Source organism: Monodelphis domestica, chromosome 5 (genome assembly GCF_027887165.1).
Source record: "Monodelphis domestica isolate mMonDom1 chromosome 5, mMonDom1.pri, whole genome shotgun sequence".
Lineage (NCBI taxonomy): Eukaryota > Metazoa > Chordata > Mammalia > Didelphimorphia > Didelphidae > Monodelphis > Monodelphis domestica.
Genome location: NC_077231.1, coordinates 225980281 through 225998427, shown reverse-complemented (window position 1 = coordinate 225998427; position 18147 = coordinate 225980281). Strand labels below are relative to the sequence as shown.

At 44.6% G+C, this 18147-nt stretch overlaps 4 non-coding genes across 4 annotated transcripts; all 4 read left to right on the top strand.

Moving 5' to 3' along the window:
• Positions 1–3169: 3169 nt before the first annotated feature.
• On the top strand, positions 3170–3241 carry TRNAC-GCA (transfer RNA cysteine (anticodon GCA)). Its single transcript has one exon. It is a non-coding gene; the product is annotated as a tRNA-Cys (tRNA).
• Positions 3242–6250: 3009 nt separating this feature from the next.
• On the top strand, positions 6251–6322 carry TRNAC-GCA (transfer RNA cysteine (anticodon GCA)). The gene has a single exon. It is a non-coding gene; the product is annotated as a tRNA-Cys (tRNA).
• Positions 6323–15821: 9499 nt separating this feature from the next.
• TRNAC-GCA (transfer RNA cysteine (anticodon GCA)) lies at positions 15822–15893 on the top strand. Its single transcript has one exon. It is a non-coding gene; the product is annotated as a tRNA-Cys (tRNA).
• Positions 15894–17748: 1855 nt separating this feature from the next.
• On the top strand, positions 17749–17820 carry TRNAC-GCA (transfer RNA cysteine (anticodon GCA)). The gene has a single exon. It is a non-coding gene; the product is annotated as a tRNA-Cys (tRNA).
• The last annotated feature ends 327 nt before the right edge of the window (positions 17821–18147 follow it).

The following is an 18147-nucleotide window of genomic DNA, read 5'->3' as shown; positions in this document are numbered from 1 at the left end:
TCCATCTGTTCAGCCGAAGCAGTCTTCGCATGCTGGCTGAGCAAAGCCCTAGTTCACCAGGGGTCCATGACGACCCGATGGCTACCACAAGGTTTAGCTGGCCTGTCGAAGCCATTGCCCAGGGTGTGGCCGCTGCTGCATGCTAGGAGCTACTAGGAGCCACAAGTGAGAGCTGGGTGTCAGGTAGTATAATAGGTAATGCACATTCAAAGAAATACCCAAATCCCCAAAATCATAATAGCCCAGTTAATGACAATAGTAAACAAACCCACCATCTTTTGGATTCACTTGAGTCTCTATATAGCCACTTGCTGTGTGATATTTTAAAAACCCATTAACTCATGGATACTTGTCACAAATTCTCCAAATGTAGCCAATCTTTCAACCTTGCCTGAGATATTTTAAACAAAGTCTACTGTTGCCATAAGGACAAAATTTGACAGGAGAAACCCAGAAAAAATACCCTCTGTAGTCCTGATGAAAACCCTTTGGGTCTAAAATTGTCACCAAGATTTTAGATCATTCTGGTGGGAGGGTAGAGTAAACAGAAGAGTTACAAATATAAAAACCCACTCAGAAGTTACTAGGCTTCCCAGAAAAATCCTTCCCACCTCTCAGGTGGTTACTCTCTACAGGGTAAGCAAGCCCCTATTTGGGGACCTCCATCCCTCTGGTATGAGACTGTAACAGAGTAAAAGACCTGTCTCCAAGATGTCCCATCCATTTCAATGTGAAGCCAAGGACTAAATAATAAAAATCAATTCAGATGTTTCATCCATTACATTTTTAATAAATGTCAAGTTGGGGAAATACAATGGTGCCATTGCACTTCACCTCAGCTACTAAATGGACCCTTGCCTCTTGTTACAAACAACTCAAAGGCAGGCAAATGATCAGTCAGAGGTAGTGGTGCTACTAGATATCTGAAAATCACTTCAAAAGACCCCTTAACGTTAATTGAGATATTTAACTCGCTAAATTCTCCAAAGGTCATAACCAGTTTGATGGATTTTATCCATCATAATCTATGTGACAATTAACAAAGGTAAAAAGCATGGAAAAGGATTTGTGTGAGTTTTTGGACTTTTGCAATGGTATTTTCTCCAGTTTCATCATAGGGCCAGTACAAATAAAACGTATAGAATGTATAGCTAATAGCCAAAACACAGTAGCTAAAAATAATTCAATGTAACAGAATAGTATAGATCAGATTAATATGTGAACTTAAAAAACAAAATTGAATTTTAAAGCAAACTCTCAGCAAATACAATAATCATGACAAGATACAGGCATTGAATTCAAGCATCCTTTTCTCCAATTTTAATAAAGACTTGTTCACTATTTGGAGGGGAACAAAACTCAAAAAGTTAACATCCATAAAACAATGGAGTCTGAAAAGGCTTAAAATTCACCTCCAGATCTCATTAAGGTTCCTTCCCCTCCCCAGTATCATCATCCATTTAGATTCCTTTGGTCACACCTCTGGGGTTCCCCATACCCACACTGAGCATAGTGTGGACAAATCCCACATTGGATGTGTTGCAGAGACTGGGCAGGTCAACATGGCAAGAGGGTGCAGGAAGATGTATCTCCCCTCTGAATCTCAAGAGTGCCCAAGCTAATCACAAGGACCAGTGCACTGAGGAACAGTAGGAAGAAAAGACATCCTAAAACTGGGAGTGTTTGACTCAGAAAGGCTCTCTGGAAAGAGAAGCTGTTTGAGATAGGCAGGAAATTGGGCCATGCTTGCAATCTCTTCTGCCTGTCCATATGTGACACTATACTAGTATGCATTGTCTATGAATAAAAACCTCACAAGAATATTTGGGAGAAGAGTTCTGCCCCTTCCCGACACACAGGAGTAAAACCAGTGGCCCCATGAATCCTCAGTCCCCAGTCAGCTTAAAAATTGGCTTGGGAAGCCACAGCAAGCAAGGGAAATGGGGATTTATACTTCACCAACTTCTTAAGAACTCCCAGTTTGTGTGTTGAAAAGACACCACTCAGGGTCACAGCAGAGGGTCTGGTCCTAGGCAAGCAGAGGCTGCACACTGGACAGGGACCACACAGGCTGAATTGGCAGAAGCAAGAGCAGGAACACAGTGACTGGAGCAGGAATAGCAGCCAGGCATAATAAGCAGCAGGAGAGAAACACAGCTTTGCCAAATTTATCTACTCCATATTCTTTCTTCAAAAGCTTTCTTTAAAAAATGTGAGGAGTCTATTGCTTTGTGAATCACCAGAAATGTAAGATTACAAACGAATATCCAATCACTCCAAGTATCATATTTTATAAGATTTATTAAGAATCACTTAAAGTAAAGGAATAAAAAAGGTAATTATCTAACAAAATAAAACCATGTGCCCAAGCTTTTCTACCTGCTCAAAAACCCCACATCCACAGCTTCTATCACAGGAAGAGAAGAGAGCGAGAGGCAGAACTACACAGAATTATATCCTGTTTATGTCAGCACATAAAGACTGAAGGAGAGTGGGATGCTGGGAATTGTAGTTCACAAGTACAAAATTCTAATTATACTTGCATAGCCCAGCCTGCTCATGGGCAGCCTGGGGTACCTACCTGTGTGGGCCATTAACTGTGTTAACAGCAGAAAAGAGAGCATTTCCATCAGCAGCCTGGCAAGGAGGTAAGGAACAGGATGGAGTCTCAGGCTGGTGCTCCAGAGATGGGGCTTGGAGTTCTTCCCAACCCTCTCCAGGAGACATCGAGGCTCACCCAAGGCCTGTGGAAGGGCACAAGAACTTGCAGTTTCTGTGGAGGGGGCCTTCCTCACCTCTGGGCTATATGAAGCTGAAAGCCCAAATGACTGTCTCACTTTGTTCTCCAGACCAGTGGGTAGAAGAATGTTGTGTACTGCCTGCTTGGGACCTGCTAGGCTGGTCTAGGTGGGGAGTAGAGAAATGGTAGCCTCATATGACTGAGGCCTCTGTAGGAAAGGGTGAGGCCCAAAGGGCTTGTGGAGGGCTCATTGGTTGTGGGGGACCCTCAGAAGAGGCCCCTGGATGTGGCTCTTGTGCCCAGGGTCAGGGCTGGCAGCTGGGCTCTGGGGAGGATTCTCCAAACCACTGGCAGTGGCTCTGGAAGGCAGGTGCTCTGGGGCTGGTGGCAGCTTGGAAAGGTGCTCATTAAGAGTGTTACTGAGGGCCAGGGGGTATAGCTCAGGGGTAGAGCATTTGACTGCAGATCAAGAGGTCCCTGGTTCAAATCCAGGTGCCCCCTACCAGCTGCCTCTCCTTTTAGGCCTTCCACATGCTCCTCTTCCTCCTGGCCTCCCAAGTACCTGCAAGAACCTAGCCTCTGTCAGCCCCAGGTTCTTTCCCACCTGTGGTTGCCACACTCCAAGCATGCTGGGCCCAGGCCAAAGCACCTCCCCTGACCTCAGTTTGGCTCCACGTTCCTACAGGGGACCACAGCTTGCCTTTCTGTCACCTGGATGACAACTTTATCATTATTAGGGCAGTTAGACAGGGCATACATAGACAAAGGGCAAGGGTTTGAGGTGAACACAACTGATGATATAAAAATATAAAATTAAGGCATGACAAGGAGGAATGCTTTGGAAGCAGGGAGAAGAGAAAAATAGAGGCGAATATGTTATCCCACATAAAAAAATATGAAAGAGGCCTTAGAGTAGAGGGGTAGATAAGGGAGCTGAGGAGGAGAGCATGTGAACCTTACTCTCATCAGAACTGACTCAACAAGGAAAAACATACACCATCAGTTGGGTACAGAAATCTATCTTACCATACAGGAAAGTAGGATGAGAAAGGGATAAGAAAAGGGGTTTGGGATTGATAGAAAAGAGGGTCAATTGGGGGATGAGGTGGTCAGAAACTAAACAAGGGAAATAGGATAGAGAGTAGTGCTTAGTAATTATAATGGTTTAAAGATTTTTTGAGGTTACTAATAAAGACCTTATTTCTTAAATATATAGAGAAATGAGTAGAATATATAAGAACATAAGCCAATCACCAATTGATAAGTGATCATATGAGAGGAACAGACAGTTCTCAGATAAAGCAATTAATGTTCTACATTGCTATTAATTTGAGAAATGAAAAGTAAAACAATTCCAGAGTACCACACCCAAACTTATCAGAACAACTATTAGGACAGAAAAAGAACATGATAAAACTTGGAGCAGATTTGGGAAATGTAGACACTAACATATTTTGGGGGGAGTTGGGAACTCATTCAACTCTTCTGTGGAACAATTTCAACCTATGCCCAAAGGTCTATAAAGCAGTCCATACCTTTGACCCAGGAGTACCATTACCAAGTTTGTATCCCAAAAAGATAAAGAAAAAAAGAAGGACCCATAGGTACAAAAATATTTAAAGCAGCTTTCTTTGTAGAGGCAAAGAATTAGAAAGTGAGGGGATAACCATCAATTGGGAAAAGATTAAATGAGTTGTAATATATTATGATGATCAAATGATGATCAAAAAAATCTGTGCAGGAAGAGCGCAGAAAAACCTGGAAATATTTAGATGAACTGAAGATAATTGAAATAAGTAGAACCAGGAAAAAACTGTACACACTGATAGGAATAGAGTACAATGAACAACTGTGAATGACCTAGCTATTCTCAGTAATATTATGATTTAAAATAATCTTAAAGGACTCGTGATAAAAAAAATGCCATTTGGTTCCAAAGAAGGAACTGATGGTGTCTGAATCCAGACTAAAGCAAACTTTCTTCACCTTCTTTCTTAGAGTTTTTTGTTCTAGTTCTTTCCACAAAAGGATTAATGTGGGTAACTGTTTTGTATTATTACACATGTAAATTCAATAAGAGATTTCTAAACACCTTAGGGGATAGGAAGAGGGAAGAAAAGAATTCAAGACTCAAAATCCTGAATAAAATGTTAGGAAATGTTTTTGAATGCAATTGGGGGGAAATAAATTTAATTTAATTTTTTTAATTTAAGAAAAAAAGAAAACCATAGTGAGAGGTCACTTGGCCTCTGTTGGCAAGAATGTCCTATTCACTGCCTCATAACTTTTGTCCTTGCAGTTGAGATCAGGTGTGCCTGTGCCTGTAAGTCTGTCTTCATCTCATTGCCCTCTGGCTTCTCAAGGGTCTCCAGCCTTTGCCTGATGCCCTGTCTCTGGGACCTCCTTCTCCTCTTTCTGTTTAAACTCCCTCCAGCTCCATGGACATAAACCCTTCTCTTTTTCCTTTTCTAGCATCTCAGGCTGCCTAGGCAGTTGGTCTACTACAGGCAACAGTGGGTTGCTGTCCTTGGTATGCAAGAAAGCATTGGCTATGGAAAGAGCCAAAAAGTAAGAGGAGAGACAGAGACAGAGACAGAAACAAAGAGAGACATGAAGAGCTGAGACCTTGAGAAAGACCCTTCTTGCTAGCAAGATGTGGAGTCTACCAGCGAAGGAGTGGCTGAGGATGCTGGTGGCCTGAGGTTCTGGAGGCTGATGTGATCCAGCTGTGAATCCCCTTGTGAACAGGAGCTGGCATGAGGGTCACAAAGAGACAGAGAGCCTGGCAGTAGTGTGAGATGTAAGACCTGATCCCCCAGGAACCAGGAAAGTTGTAATTGGTCAGACCATTGGGAGATAGAGGCAGCAAACTGACAGGGACCATTGCTTGTATAGCCCAGCTTGCTCATGGGCAGCCTGGGGTGCCTACCTGTGTGGGCCATTAACTGTGTCTTCCAGCAGGAAAGGGAGCAAGTCCATCAGTAGCCTGGCAAGGAGCTGAGGAACAGGATGGAGCTTCAGGCTGGTGCTCCAGGGATGGGGTTGGAGTTCTCCCCAACCCTCTCCAGGAGACATCAAGGCTCACCCAAGGCCTGTGCAAGGGTAAGAGGACTTGCAGTTTCTGTGGAGGGGGCCTTCCTCACCTCTGGGCTATATGAAGCTGAAAGCCCAAATGACTGTCTCACTTTGTTCTCCAGACAAGTGGGTGGAAGAATGTTGTGTCCTGCCTGCTTGGGGCCTGCTAGGCTGGTCTAGGTGGGGAGTAGCGAAGTGGCAGCCTCATATAGCTGAGGCCTCTGTAGGAAAGGGTGAGGCCCAAAGGGCTTGTGGAGGGCTTATTGGGGACCCTCAGAGGGGGCCCCTGGATGTGGCTCTTGTGCCCAGCCTCAGGTCTGGCAGCTGGGCTCTGGGGAGGCTTCTCCAAACCACTGGCAGTGGCTCTGGAAGGCAGGTGCTCTGGGTGTGGTGGCAGCTTGGAAAGGTGCTCATTAAGGGTATTATTGGGGACCAGGGGGTATAGCTCAGGGGTAGAGCATTTGACTGCAGATCAAGAGGTCCCTGGTTCAAATCCAGGTGCCCCCTATCAGCTGCTTCACCTTTTAGGTCTTCCATATGTTCCTCTTCCTCCTGGCCTCCCAAATACCTGCAACAACCTCAGCCTCTGTCAGCCTCAGCCTCTTTCCCTTCTGTGGCTGCCACACTCCAAGCATGCTGGCTCCAGGCCAAGCACATCCCTGTCCTCAGGCTGGCCCAACAGATCAGGAGGGAACACCAGCTTGCTTCTCTGTGGCCTGGATGGTGCAGTCTTCGCGCCTCTTTGCAGACAGGGACTCAGAGCCCACAGAATCTGACCAAGTCCAAGAACCGTCTATTGACTGCCACCTTTTTGCCTCCACAATCCTATTCTGGAGCCTTCAGAAACCTAAAGAGGGAGCCACCAGATTGTCAGAGCCAAACTGCTGACCAGGCGCCCACTCTAGTAGGCATCCTTTCTGGGGGCTCAGGGTCAGGGCATCACCCCAAGGAGGTAGAAGACTGCAGGTACCCACATTTCTGGTCCTGGGCTTAGCCAGGGCCTCCTCTTTGCTCCCTCATCAATTTTGTCCCTGAATTTGAGATCAGGGTTCCTCCTGTACCTGCAAGTGTGTATTCTGCCCATTGCTCTCTGGCTTCTCACATGCCTCAAGCATCTAACTCTGTGTGCTCCCCAGCTTCTAGGGCTTGCCCCTGGCCTTCTGCTTACACTCCCCTCAGGTGAAGGGGCAAAAGCACTGACATTTTTCTTTGTCTGGCCTGTCAGGACTTCCAGCTCACTGGACTTCTATAGGAAATATAGGAAATAGAGCATTTGACTGCAGATCAAGAGGTCCCTGATTGAAATCCAGGTGCCCCCTACCAGCTGCCTCACCTTTTGGGCCTTCCAACATTCTCCTCTTCCTCCTGGCCTCCCAAGTGTCTACAAGAACCCCATTCTCAGTCATCCTCAGCCTCATTCCCACCTGTGGCTGCCACACTCTAAGCATGACCTCAGGCTGGTCCCACACGTGTGCCCTGGAGGGGCTACCAGCTTCCATTTCTGTCACCTAGATCACACACACACACTCTTCGCCTTGCTCTTTGAGGATGTCAGGGGCTCTGGACACAGAGTCAGGCCATGTCCAACAGCCTCCCATTGGCTGCCTCTTCAGTCCTCTTCAGGGGCCTGCAGAAACCTTAGGAGGAGGCCACAAGCTTGTCAGAGCCAACTGCTGGCCATGCACACACTTAATTATATCCAGAGGTTCACCCAAGGGCCCATGAAATAGTGACTGATTTCTTCTGGCATCTTCTATTGCTATCATCTTTTTAAATAGTCTGGAATTATAAGAGTACCTACAACATTTTCTCCAGGAGATCCACTTTCTTGGTCCAGGTCACTGGCAATATCTTTCCCTAAAGCTGCTTTCCCTAAGTTCCACAATCCTCTCTATGGAGGCTGAGATATTGCTAAGGATCCACAGATATAACTCAATGGTAACAGAAAACAATGTCCTAAAATGATGTATATCTTTTTTGAAACAATAGAGTTGGTTTAGAATGAGTGATTAGGGTAACTATTTAATAATGTATTAAATACATCATTAAAATAATATATAAACTACCTTTCCCAAAAATAAAAGAATATATGTATGTGTTTATATATTTTTAAATTTTTTATTTTTAAAATATTTTTCCATGTTTACATATTTCATTTTTTTTTCTTTCCCTTCTTCCCTTGCCCCTTCTGGATCCAATAAGCACTTCCATTGGGTTATACAAATGTTTATATAAATACATACATATATATAACAAATTCCTGCTAGTTATCCACTTTTTAGTGGAGATATTTTTATCCTACAAGCATATGCTTGTTAGGTTAAATAATAGTGAGGTTACCGAACATCTGCTATGATGAATAAATTTTCCATCCCAAAGAAGAAGAGGTATAGATGTATGACAAAAGGGGAATGAGGTGCCCTAGTCGGATTTCTATTCATACAGGGATCATAGGGACAGCATACTAGAATCAGTGCCAAGTGAGAATTTTCTCCATGAGAAGAGATGTCCTACCAGAGAACAAGTCAGAAAAGCCTACCTCAGTCTTTGGTGAACCATCACGCTTTGATTCTCCCATGAGATGGCTCTCTCTACCTTGGTACCCTCTTATATCACCCCCACAGGGCTGTTGGTGTGGGAAGTCATCAAGCCTACACTGTCTGACATGGTCACACGTGAGTTCCAGAGTTGCAAAGTGACTTTCTGGAAAAATAAGGCACCCATGGAATTCCCCTCTGTGACTTCTCTCTCTTTAACTTCCCTCACTAATGGATTATTATTCTCTCTACAGTACAAAAGAAATTATGTAAGAGCAAAGACTTATAGAATAAACATATATCCTGCCTTAATCCCCCCAGATTATTACCCTAAAAAAGTACATTCACACAATTAAAACCTAAAGACCATTACCCATTACCCACCTCCTTTCCCTCTCCACAGAGTTACATTCACTCCCATTACAAGCCAGTCAAGCCAAGAACATCAATCACCTTCAAGATATATTCCATTGCAGACAGAAACCAGGCAACATTTCCAGGTGTTTTAAAGTAACACAAGAAAAATAGAACTTGTAAGCTGAGGAAAACCTCTATTCTGGTCGGTCATTAAATTACCCTCTGACCCTGAACCTAGCTACAAAATGTTTTGTTACCCATCTCCTAAGTAATTGTGATTGATTGTGAAAACTGACCAAAAGTAACAATGATTCTCCTTTGGTCAGGGAGAACTAACCTCCAGATCACCCTATTTATGTCATTCATCTATAGCAACAATGTTTCATTGACTATCTCCTTAGGCTATGCATCTGTTGTTAAGTTCTATGGAAACATATAGGAAGAAAATTGATTTTGTGCCAGAAAAGCATGCACTCACTGAACCTATAAAATAAACAAACCTCCATGCCAAGGCAGAACACTATATGATGCCTACACATGTGATACTGAACACATAGTGCTTCTCACTGCATTAATCGACTGAAATCGTGACACCTAGGCAGAGTGGTACACAGACCCTTAGAGAGACTGCTGAATGGATCTCTAAATATTGGCTTATATGATCAGCAACTTATTATCACTCACTTTAGTATACCTGGCTTCAATAGTCCAGGTTATGGGGTATGCAATGTTCTCAGGGTTGTTAGACTTTAGAGAATGATCCTTCAAAACCAAATATCAGGTATAATGCCATTAACTCAAATTTTAAAAACCATACTTAAAACTAACAAAAAAGGGGAAGAAATCAAAAGAAAAACCATTCTCATACCCCATTCAACAATGTGATACTGTTAATCTTAAAAATTCTCAGACTTTACCTTAGAACATTTGGTTAGGACCATTCCCCATTTTAAAACAATGAAGGGTCTTTGGTCAGGAAGGTGGGAACTCTAACATTACTCCACCCATACTTAGGCATACTTTAGGGGAAGATAAAGTTGTAAACTCCTTACTGAACAATGAAAAGTACTTAACCCATACTTATAGTGAGGCCAAGCTCTTAAGCTAGATCTATTTTTAGATCTAATACAAAAAGGTGCTAAGTACCTATGAAGGTCAAATTAATCACTAAAAGGTCAGGCAACTTGCAAACTTGCAAGGGACAAGCTTAACAAAAGAGATATGAAGTTTTAGTCTACCCAGAGAAGTTGAGAACTAAAGAAGGTGTGAATTAAGAATGGTCAGTCCTTTGAAGCATGTCTACTGTGATTGGTAAATGTGAAAACTTAGGGGAGGTGACATAGGAGAAAATTCTCTTTAAAAGGAGGTCAGAAAGGCCTCTGAGGGAGCAGCTTGCCAAAGCTGAATTGGAGGGCTCGGTGGCTGAACTTAGTGGAGCTGAGGAGCTAAACTGGAGGGTCTCTCTGAACACTAGAATCTTGCTTGGAAGGATCTTGTGGTGAGTGGATTAAAGACTGACTGGTCTCTCTTAAGGCTTAGGCCTAGACTATGTTGGCCTAGGCCATTCATACTATATTTCTCTCTCTCTCTCTCTCTCTCTCTCTCTCTCTCTCTCTCTCTCTCTCTCTCTCTCTCTCTCTCTCTCTCTCTCTCTCTCTCTTCATTAATTCCTTAATCTGTATTAATTAAAATCTCTATAAAACCTAGCTGACTTGAGTATATTTAATATTTGGGAATTTTCCCATGGTGACCACTATATTTTTGATTTTCAAAACCATATGTTCACGGTCACAGTTTAAGGCAACCACTCTTTTAACTATTACAATACTTAAAGAGGTATTTTTAAAGAAACAGATTTATTACTTAAAAGTTAAATTTACTAGATAGCTAAAATAGCCCTGATTCTCAATATGCAGATATGTAAGTTCATCTCCTGCTAAAAGTGTGGCTTAGGCAATTTAATACATAAGATATGGTTACCCAGTGAATATATGGCACTGGTTTTACATGAGAATGCTGAATCCAAGAATTCTTTACTCAGTTTTTATGGCATTCAATGTAGTCAGCCTTATCTATGTAACAGATTTTCCCAAGCAGGTTGAGTTCCACTAGTTAAAGAAGAATCCAGGACTATGTCAGAGGCTTTCTCTACTAAGAATGCCATGGCCCCAGAAGCCCTAAGGCATGGTGGTGCTCCAGCAATCACAGCATTCTGCTATACAGAGTAGTAGGCTGGGAGTAATATGTGGGTCCAAGATTTGGGTCAAGACCCAAGAAGCCACCCTGCTCTGTTCATGTGCATACAAGATTGATGACTTTCTGTAGTTTGCAATTCCTAGAGCAGAGTCATGGCCTATTTTAATTCTGTGTGAACTAACTAGTGTTGGGAATACTACTGAAATGGTCCAGGGAGCTAACAGGGGCTTAGTAATATCCTCATAGCAGGAGATCCATTTTTGGTAGAATCCAGGGACTCCCAGGATTGCTCTCAACTGCCTCTTCAAGAGAGAACAGAGAACTGTTGGATAGCTTGAATGCATTGAGGACATATAGAGCAGGTTCCAGCAGCTAAAATACAATCTAAATATTCCAGTTTTGGAAGGCACCCCTTTGACCTGGAGACTTTGTGGTCCTTCTAAGAGGGGACATCTGCTCTCTTCCTGGCATATCTTGACATCTAGTGCCACTAAAAATAGATCACCTCTATCAATAGCTTCTTGGATAAATGACCCTGGGGAATGGAAGGTGGAGGACCACTTATTTGTCCTGTTGGTAAAAGGAGCAGCTGACTTACATTGGCCCAGGTGAGAAGAGGAATTGGCCCAGAGGAACCCAGGATTGTCTGCTGGAATTTCAAAAGGATGAGCTGCTCTCTCCTGATAATCAAGAAGAAGAACTGGGAATGAAGTCAGAGAGTCCTCAGGCAATTATAGAGACAAAGAATCTTCTGTAGAGCAGAATATTGTGGCCCTCATAAGAGACCTCTGCCTAATAGATTTATCAGGTATTCAGGCATTAGGAGGAATCAATGTTCTATAGACAGAGGCCCCATGGGCACAAGGCAAGGAGAAAGCTTACAAATATTTTGAGACTTCCCTGACACTCCAACTGCATTTAAGTTACAGATAGAGACACATTCAGAATCAGGTTTGCTCAGTAAGACAGATCTTGAAGCCTCAGTGTCCAATAGACAATCATACTAAGTGTCACCCACCTTAAGGGTTACATGAGGCTCTTTACTAGGAGGAAGGGATTAGACTGGAATAAATGGGAGTAAACAATCAAGGTGTGTGGAAAACAAAAGTCACTACACTCAGACCCCAAAGTCCCTTCCCCTCCCTCACAACATCTTAAATAAGGATACTTCTGGCATTCTCTGCAGTCGCCATAGTTTCTTTGAGAGACCCTAGTTTTAAACCACTTTTTCAAAAGCTGATAGATTTTTTTCTAGTTATTCCCAGCTCTATCAGTAATAACTCTTCTTTCCATGAGATGAACAGTCTATGTAAAGGAGATCTGAGTGGGACAAGCTTCTTAATATGTCAATTTCCCATTTATAAAACAAAATTTACCAAAAAAAAGTGAAACAAAAAAAATCAGAAACTGTAAATTACTGCCTAAATCTCTACCTTGGGTCTCTCCCTTGAGGCCATATAGTTCAACTGAATTGCCTAGGCACAGCTTAGTTTATGTTTTATTCTTTTTTAAGAAATGACAATTTTTAAAAAACCTGAAGTTCCTCTCTTTCTTACTCCTCCTTTCTTAAAGCTAGTCTAACCCTATTGCTTTCTTTTCATCTTGGAAATTTCCCTGTCAGTTTACCTTGCTGACTTGCCTTCTTCTCTCTCCAACCAAAAAGGAAACAATATAATGGACAAACACAAGCAAACATACAACAGGACTGTTCACAAGAAATACTCAAAAAAGAAACAGAAATCTTGCCCCAAAATTTTCCAGGACAGTCTGAACTGCTCAGGAACCCAGAACTTTAAAAAAATCCATATTACACATAAGTAACTCTTTGGAAAAAATTAGAACAAAGCCAAAACAGGAGAATTTGAACTTCAGATTCATAGTTACCATCCTGTTATGGTTAAAATTTGGTAGAGACCATGTCTTAATTTATAATCATTTATTAAATAATAAAATGCAGGCTAAAGAAAGAGAGAGTCATTCCCTTAGCAGCCTCCTTGAACAGCCCTGCTGAAGATCAAGAGGATGGTTTTTGGGCCTACACCCATATTTTGGCTCTAGATTCCCAGGCAAAAAATCCCCCACTTCATCCCAGTTGCAGTCTCTTTCCCACCTGTGGCTGGTATACTCCAAACATGCTGGGCCCAAGCCAAGCCATCTTGCTGAACTCAGGCTGGCCCCATGACCCTGGAGAGAACTATAGCTGGTCTCCCCAGAGCCTGGATGACATGATCTTCTCCTTGCTCTTTGGGGATATCAGGGCCTCTGGGCAAACAGAGTCTGGAGAGCTCTAACAGCCTTCCATTGATGACCACTTTCCTGCCTCCCAAATCCTCTTCTGGACCAAAACCATAAAGAGCTAAAACAGAGAAAAGAAACTATAGACCAATCTCTGTAATGAGTATTGATGCAAAATTCTTAAACAAAATACTAGCAAAGAGATTAAAATATTATATATCAAGAATCATACACCACAATCAGGTGGGTTTTATACCAGGAATGTAGGAATGGTTCAGTATTAGGAAAACTATTAGTATAGTTGATTATATCATTACAAAACCAACAGAAATTAAATGATTATTTCAATGGATGCAGAAAAAGCATTGACAAAACAATACCCATTCCTTATTGAAAAAAAATTTTTTAAACATTGGAATGACTGGAACCTTCCTCAAAGTGATAAATGGCATCTATCTAAACCCATCAGCAAACACTCTCTGTAATGGGGATAAACTAAAACCCTTCCCTGCAACATCAGGAGGGAAGCCAGGATGCCCACATGCTCACTATAGCAAGAAGAGCAGCAAAAGGAAATGAAAGAACTAGGACAGGCAATGAAGGAACAACATTGTCACTCTTTGCAGATGATACGATGATATACCTAGAGAAACAACCAAAAAACTAATAGAAATAATTAACTACTTCAGGAAAGTCCCAGGATACAAAAGAAACCACCTAAATCACCAGCATTTCTACTTACTACCAACAAAATCCAACTGTGAGAGATAAAAAAGAAATTCCTTTCAAAATAACACTAAACAATATGAAATACCTGCAGGTAAAACAAACCCAACAACTATATGAACGCAATTATAAAACACTCTTCTCACAAATAAAGTTAGACTGAAAACATTTGGTAAAACATTAGTTGCTCATGGATAGGCAGAGCCAATATAGTGAAAATGACAATCCTCCCGAAATTAATTTACCTATTCAGTGTCATACCAATTATTCTATATAAAAATAATTTCATAGAACTCTAAAAAATAAAAATGAAGTTCATGTGGAAGGAAAAAAGGCCAAGATTATCAAGGGAATTAATTTTTTAAAAAATATGAAGGAAGGTGGCTACCAAGCTACACTATAAAGCATCAATCATCAAAACAATTTGGTACTGGCTATGAAATAGAGTGGAGGATTAAGGGGTGTGATTAGAACAGCGTCTGGCCATGTCCAGCAGCCTCCCATTGGCTGCCATGTTCCTGCCTCTCCAATCCTCTTCTGAGGCCTGCAGAAACCTAAAGAAGAGGCCCCCAGTTTGTCAGAGCCACCTGCTGACCAGACACCCACTCCAGCAGGTGCCCTCTCTGGGGGCTCAGGGTCAGGAGGTCACCCCAGGGACAGAGGAAACCACAGGTGTCCAGGTTTCTGGGCCTGGGCCCGGCCACAGCCTCCTCTTGGCTCCCTCGTCTCCACTGTCCTTCTGACCACTGGCCTCTGCCTTCTCCTGGACCTCCAGCCTCCACCTGCTGCCCTGTCTCTGACATCTGCCCCTCCTCCTCCTGGTGACCCTCCCCTCGGGTACTTGGGCAAAAGCTCTGCCCTCCCTCCTGCTCCAGCCTCTCGGGCCTCCCAGCCAGCAGAGCCTCTACAGGAAACAATGGGTGGATGTCGCTGGCCCCCGGGATAGGCTTGCCTGTGGGAAGAGTCAAACAGGAGGGGAGAGAGACACACACACACACACACACAGACAGAGAGAGCTGAGGCCTAGCTGAGGCCCTTTTTACGAGCCAGGCCCAGAGGCTTCTCAGACAGAGAGAAGCTGGCTGAGGGGGCAGGGCTCTGGGGCTTCCTGTCGGCTGGCTCAGACCTAGCCTGGTGGCCTGAGGGGCCAGAGGTGGCTGGTTCAAATCCAGCTGCATCTCCTTGGGAAGGGGAGCTGCCATGAGGGTCACCAGGAGACAGAGAGCCTGGCAGCAGAGGGAGAGGCAAGGCCTGGGCCCGCGGCACCAGCAAAGTGGGTTTGGCAGGCCCGGAAGGAGACTGTCCAAGGCCTCCTGGCTGTAGAGCTCAGTCTGGTCGTGGGCATGTGGGGTCGGCCTGGTGGCAGCCAGCGTTGCCTAGCCGGGTGGGCCACAAACCCCACCGGGAAAGGCAGCAGGTCTGTCAGCAAACTGGCCAAGGGATGACTAGCAGGCCAGAGCTGCAGGCTGGTGCTCGAGATGGGGGGCCTGAAGCTCTCCAGAGCCTCTCGGGGGCATCCAGGCTCACCCAAGGCCTGTGGAAGGCCAAAAGGTCTTGTAGCCTCTGCTCAGGGCCGTCCACGCCTCTGGGCTATGTGGGAGCTGAAAGCCCAAAGCCCTGGCTGGGCTCCATCTCCAGGGGCCTGGGGAGGGTTGGCTCCTGCCTGCCTGGGGCCTGCCAGGCTGCTGTGCCTGGGGAGTGAAGACAAGATGTAGCCCAGGTTTACCAGGGCCTCTAGCACAACCATGGAGGCCCAAAAGGCCTCGCTGGTGGGTACTGGGGCCATTTAACAGATGGTGCCCCTGGATGGATGTGGCTCTTGTGCCCAGGGTCAGGGCTGGCATCTGGGCCCTGGGGAGGCTTCTCCAAACCACTGGCACTGGCTCTGGAAGGCAGGTGCTCTGGGTGTGGTGGCAGCTTGGAAAGATGCTCATTAAGGGAATCCTTGCAGGCCAGGGGGTATAGCTCAGGGGTAGAGCATTTGACTGCAGATCAAGAGGTCCCTGGTTCAAATCCAGGTGCCCCCTACCAGCCGCCTCACCTTTTAGGCCTTCCACATGCTCCTCTTCCTCCTGGCCTCCCACGTGTCTGCAAGAACCCAGCCTCTTTCCTACCTGTGGCTGGCACACCCCAAGCATGCTGGGTCCAATTGATCATTGAACAACATTGCTGTTACTCTGTACAGTGTTCTCCTGGTTCTCCTTGTTTCACTCTGCATCAATCCATGAAGGTCTTTCCAGCTCTCTCTGAATTATCTTGTTCATCATTTCTTGTAGCACAATAGTATTCCATCCCATCATTTGCCACAATTTGTTCAGCCATTTCCCAGTGGATGGATATTCCCTCAATTTCCTATTCTTTGCCACTACAAAGAAAGTTGCCAGAAATTTTTTCTTTTTTTTTTGAAAATTTTAATTAATTAGTTGATTTAGAATATTTTTTCATTGCTACAAGATTCATATTCTTTCCCTCTCCTCCCCCCAAACTTCTCCCATAGCTGACGCACAATTAAACTGGGTTTTACATGTCTCATTGATCAAGACCTAAGAGATATTTTTCTACAAGTAGGTCCTTTCCCTGTTTTTTGGATCTTTTTGGAAGATAGACTTGTGGCTCTATTACTCAATCAAAAGGTATGCTTGGTTTAGGGTGTGGTTCCATGTTGCCCTCCAGAACTGGATCACTTCACAACCCCACCAACAAAATACATGTCCCAATTTTGCCTCATCCACTCCAAAATTTATCATTGCTTTTTCTATCATATTCCCAATCCTCAGAGTTGTCTTAATTTGCATTTCTCTAATTAAGGGTGATTTAGAACATATTTATATAATTATTAATAATTTTGTTTTCTTCATCTATCAGGAAAGCATTGGCTATGGAAAGAGCCAAAAAGCAAGAGCAGAGACAGAGACAGACAGAAAGACAGAAAGACAGAGGGACAGAGACAGACAGAAACAGAGAGAGAGACATGAAGAGCTGAGGCTTTGGGAAAGACCCATACCCTTGCTACCAAGGTGTGGAGTCTACCAGCGAAGGAGTGGCTGAGGATGCTGGTGGCCTGAGGTTCTGGAGGCTGATGTGATCCAGCTGTGAATCCCCTTGTGAACAGGAGTTGGCATGAGGGTCACAAAGAGACAGAGAGCCTGGCAGTAGTGAGAGATGTAAGACCTGATCCCCCAGGAACCAGGAAAGTTGTAATTGGTCAGACCATTGGGAGATAGAGGAAGCAAACTGCCCAGGACCATTGCTTGTATAGCCCAGCCTGCTCATGGGCAGCCTGGGGTGCCTACCTGTGTGGGCCATTAACTGTGTCTTCCAGCAGGAAGGGGAGCAAGTCCATCAGCAGCCTGGCAAGGAGCTGAGGAACAGGATGGAGCCTCAGGCTAGTGCTCCAGGGATGGGGCTCCTTGTTCTCCCCAACCTTCTCCAGGAGACATCGAGGCTCACCCAAGGCCTGTGCAAGGGTAAGAGGACTTGCAGCTTCTGTGGAGGGGGCCTTCCTCATCTCTGGGCTATATGAAGCTGAAAGCCCAAATGACTGTCTCACTTTGTTCTCCAGACCAGTGGGTGGAAGAATGTTGTGTCCTGCCTGCTTGGGGCCTGCTAGGCTGGTCTAGGCAGGGAGAACAGAATTAGCAGTCTCATATGGCTGAGGCCTCTGTAGGAAAGGGTGAGGCCCAAAGGGCTTGTGGAGGTCTTGGTGGGTGTTGGGGACCCTCAAAGGGGGCCCCTGGATGTGGCTCTTCTGCCCAGGGTCAGGTCTGGCAGCTGGGCTCTGGGGAGGATTCTCCAAACCACTGGCAGTGGCTCTGGAAGGCAGGTGCTCTGGGTGTGGTGGCAGCTTGGAAAGGTGCTCATTAAGGGTGTTATTGAGGACCTGGGGGTATAGCTCAGGGGTAGAGCATTTGACTGCAGATCAAGAGGTCCCTGGTTCAAATCCAGGTGCCCCCTACCAGCTGCCTCTCCTTTTAGGCCTTCCACATGCTCCTCTTCCTCCTGGCCTCCCAAGTACCTGCAAGAACCCAGCCTCTGTCAGCCCCAGGTTCTTTCCCACTTGTGGTTGCCACACTCCAAGCATGCTGGGCCCAGGCCAAAGCACCTCCCCTGACCTCAGTTTGGCTCCGCGTTCCTACAGGGGACCCCAGCTTGCCTTTCTGTCACCTGGATGACAACTTTATCATTATTAGGGCAGTTAGAAAGGGCATACATAGACAAATGGCAAGGGTTTGAGTTGAATACAATTGATGATATAAAAATATAAAATTAAGGCATGACAAG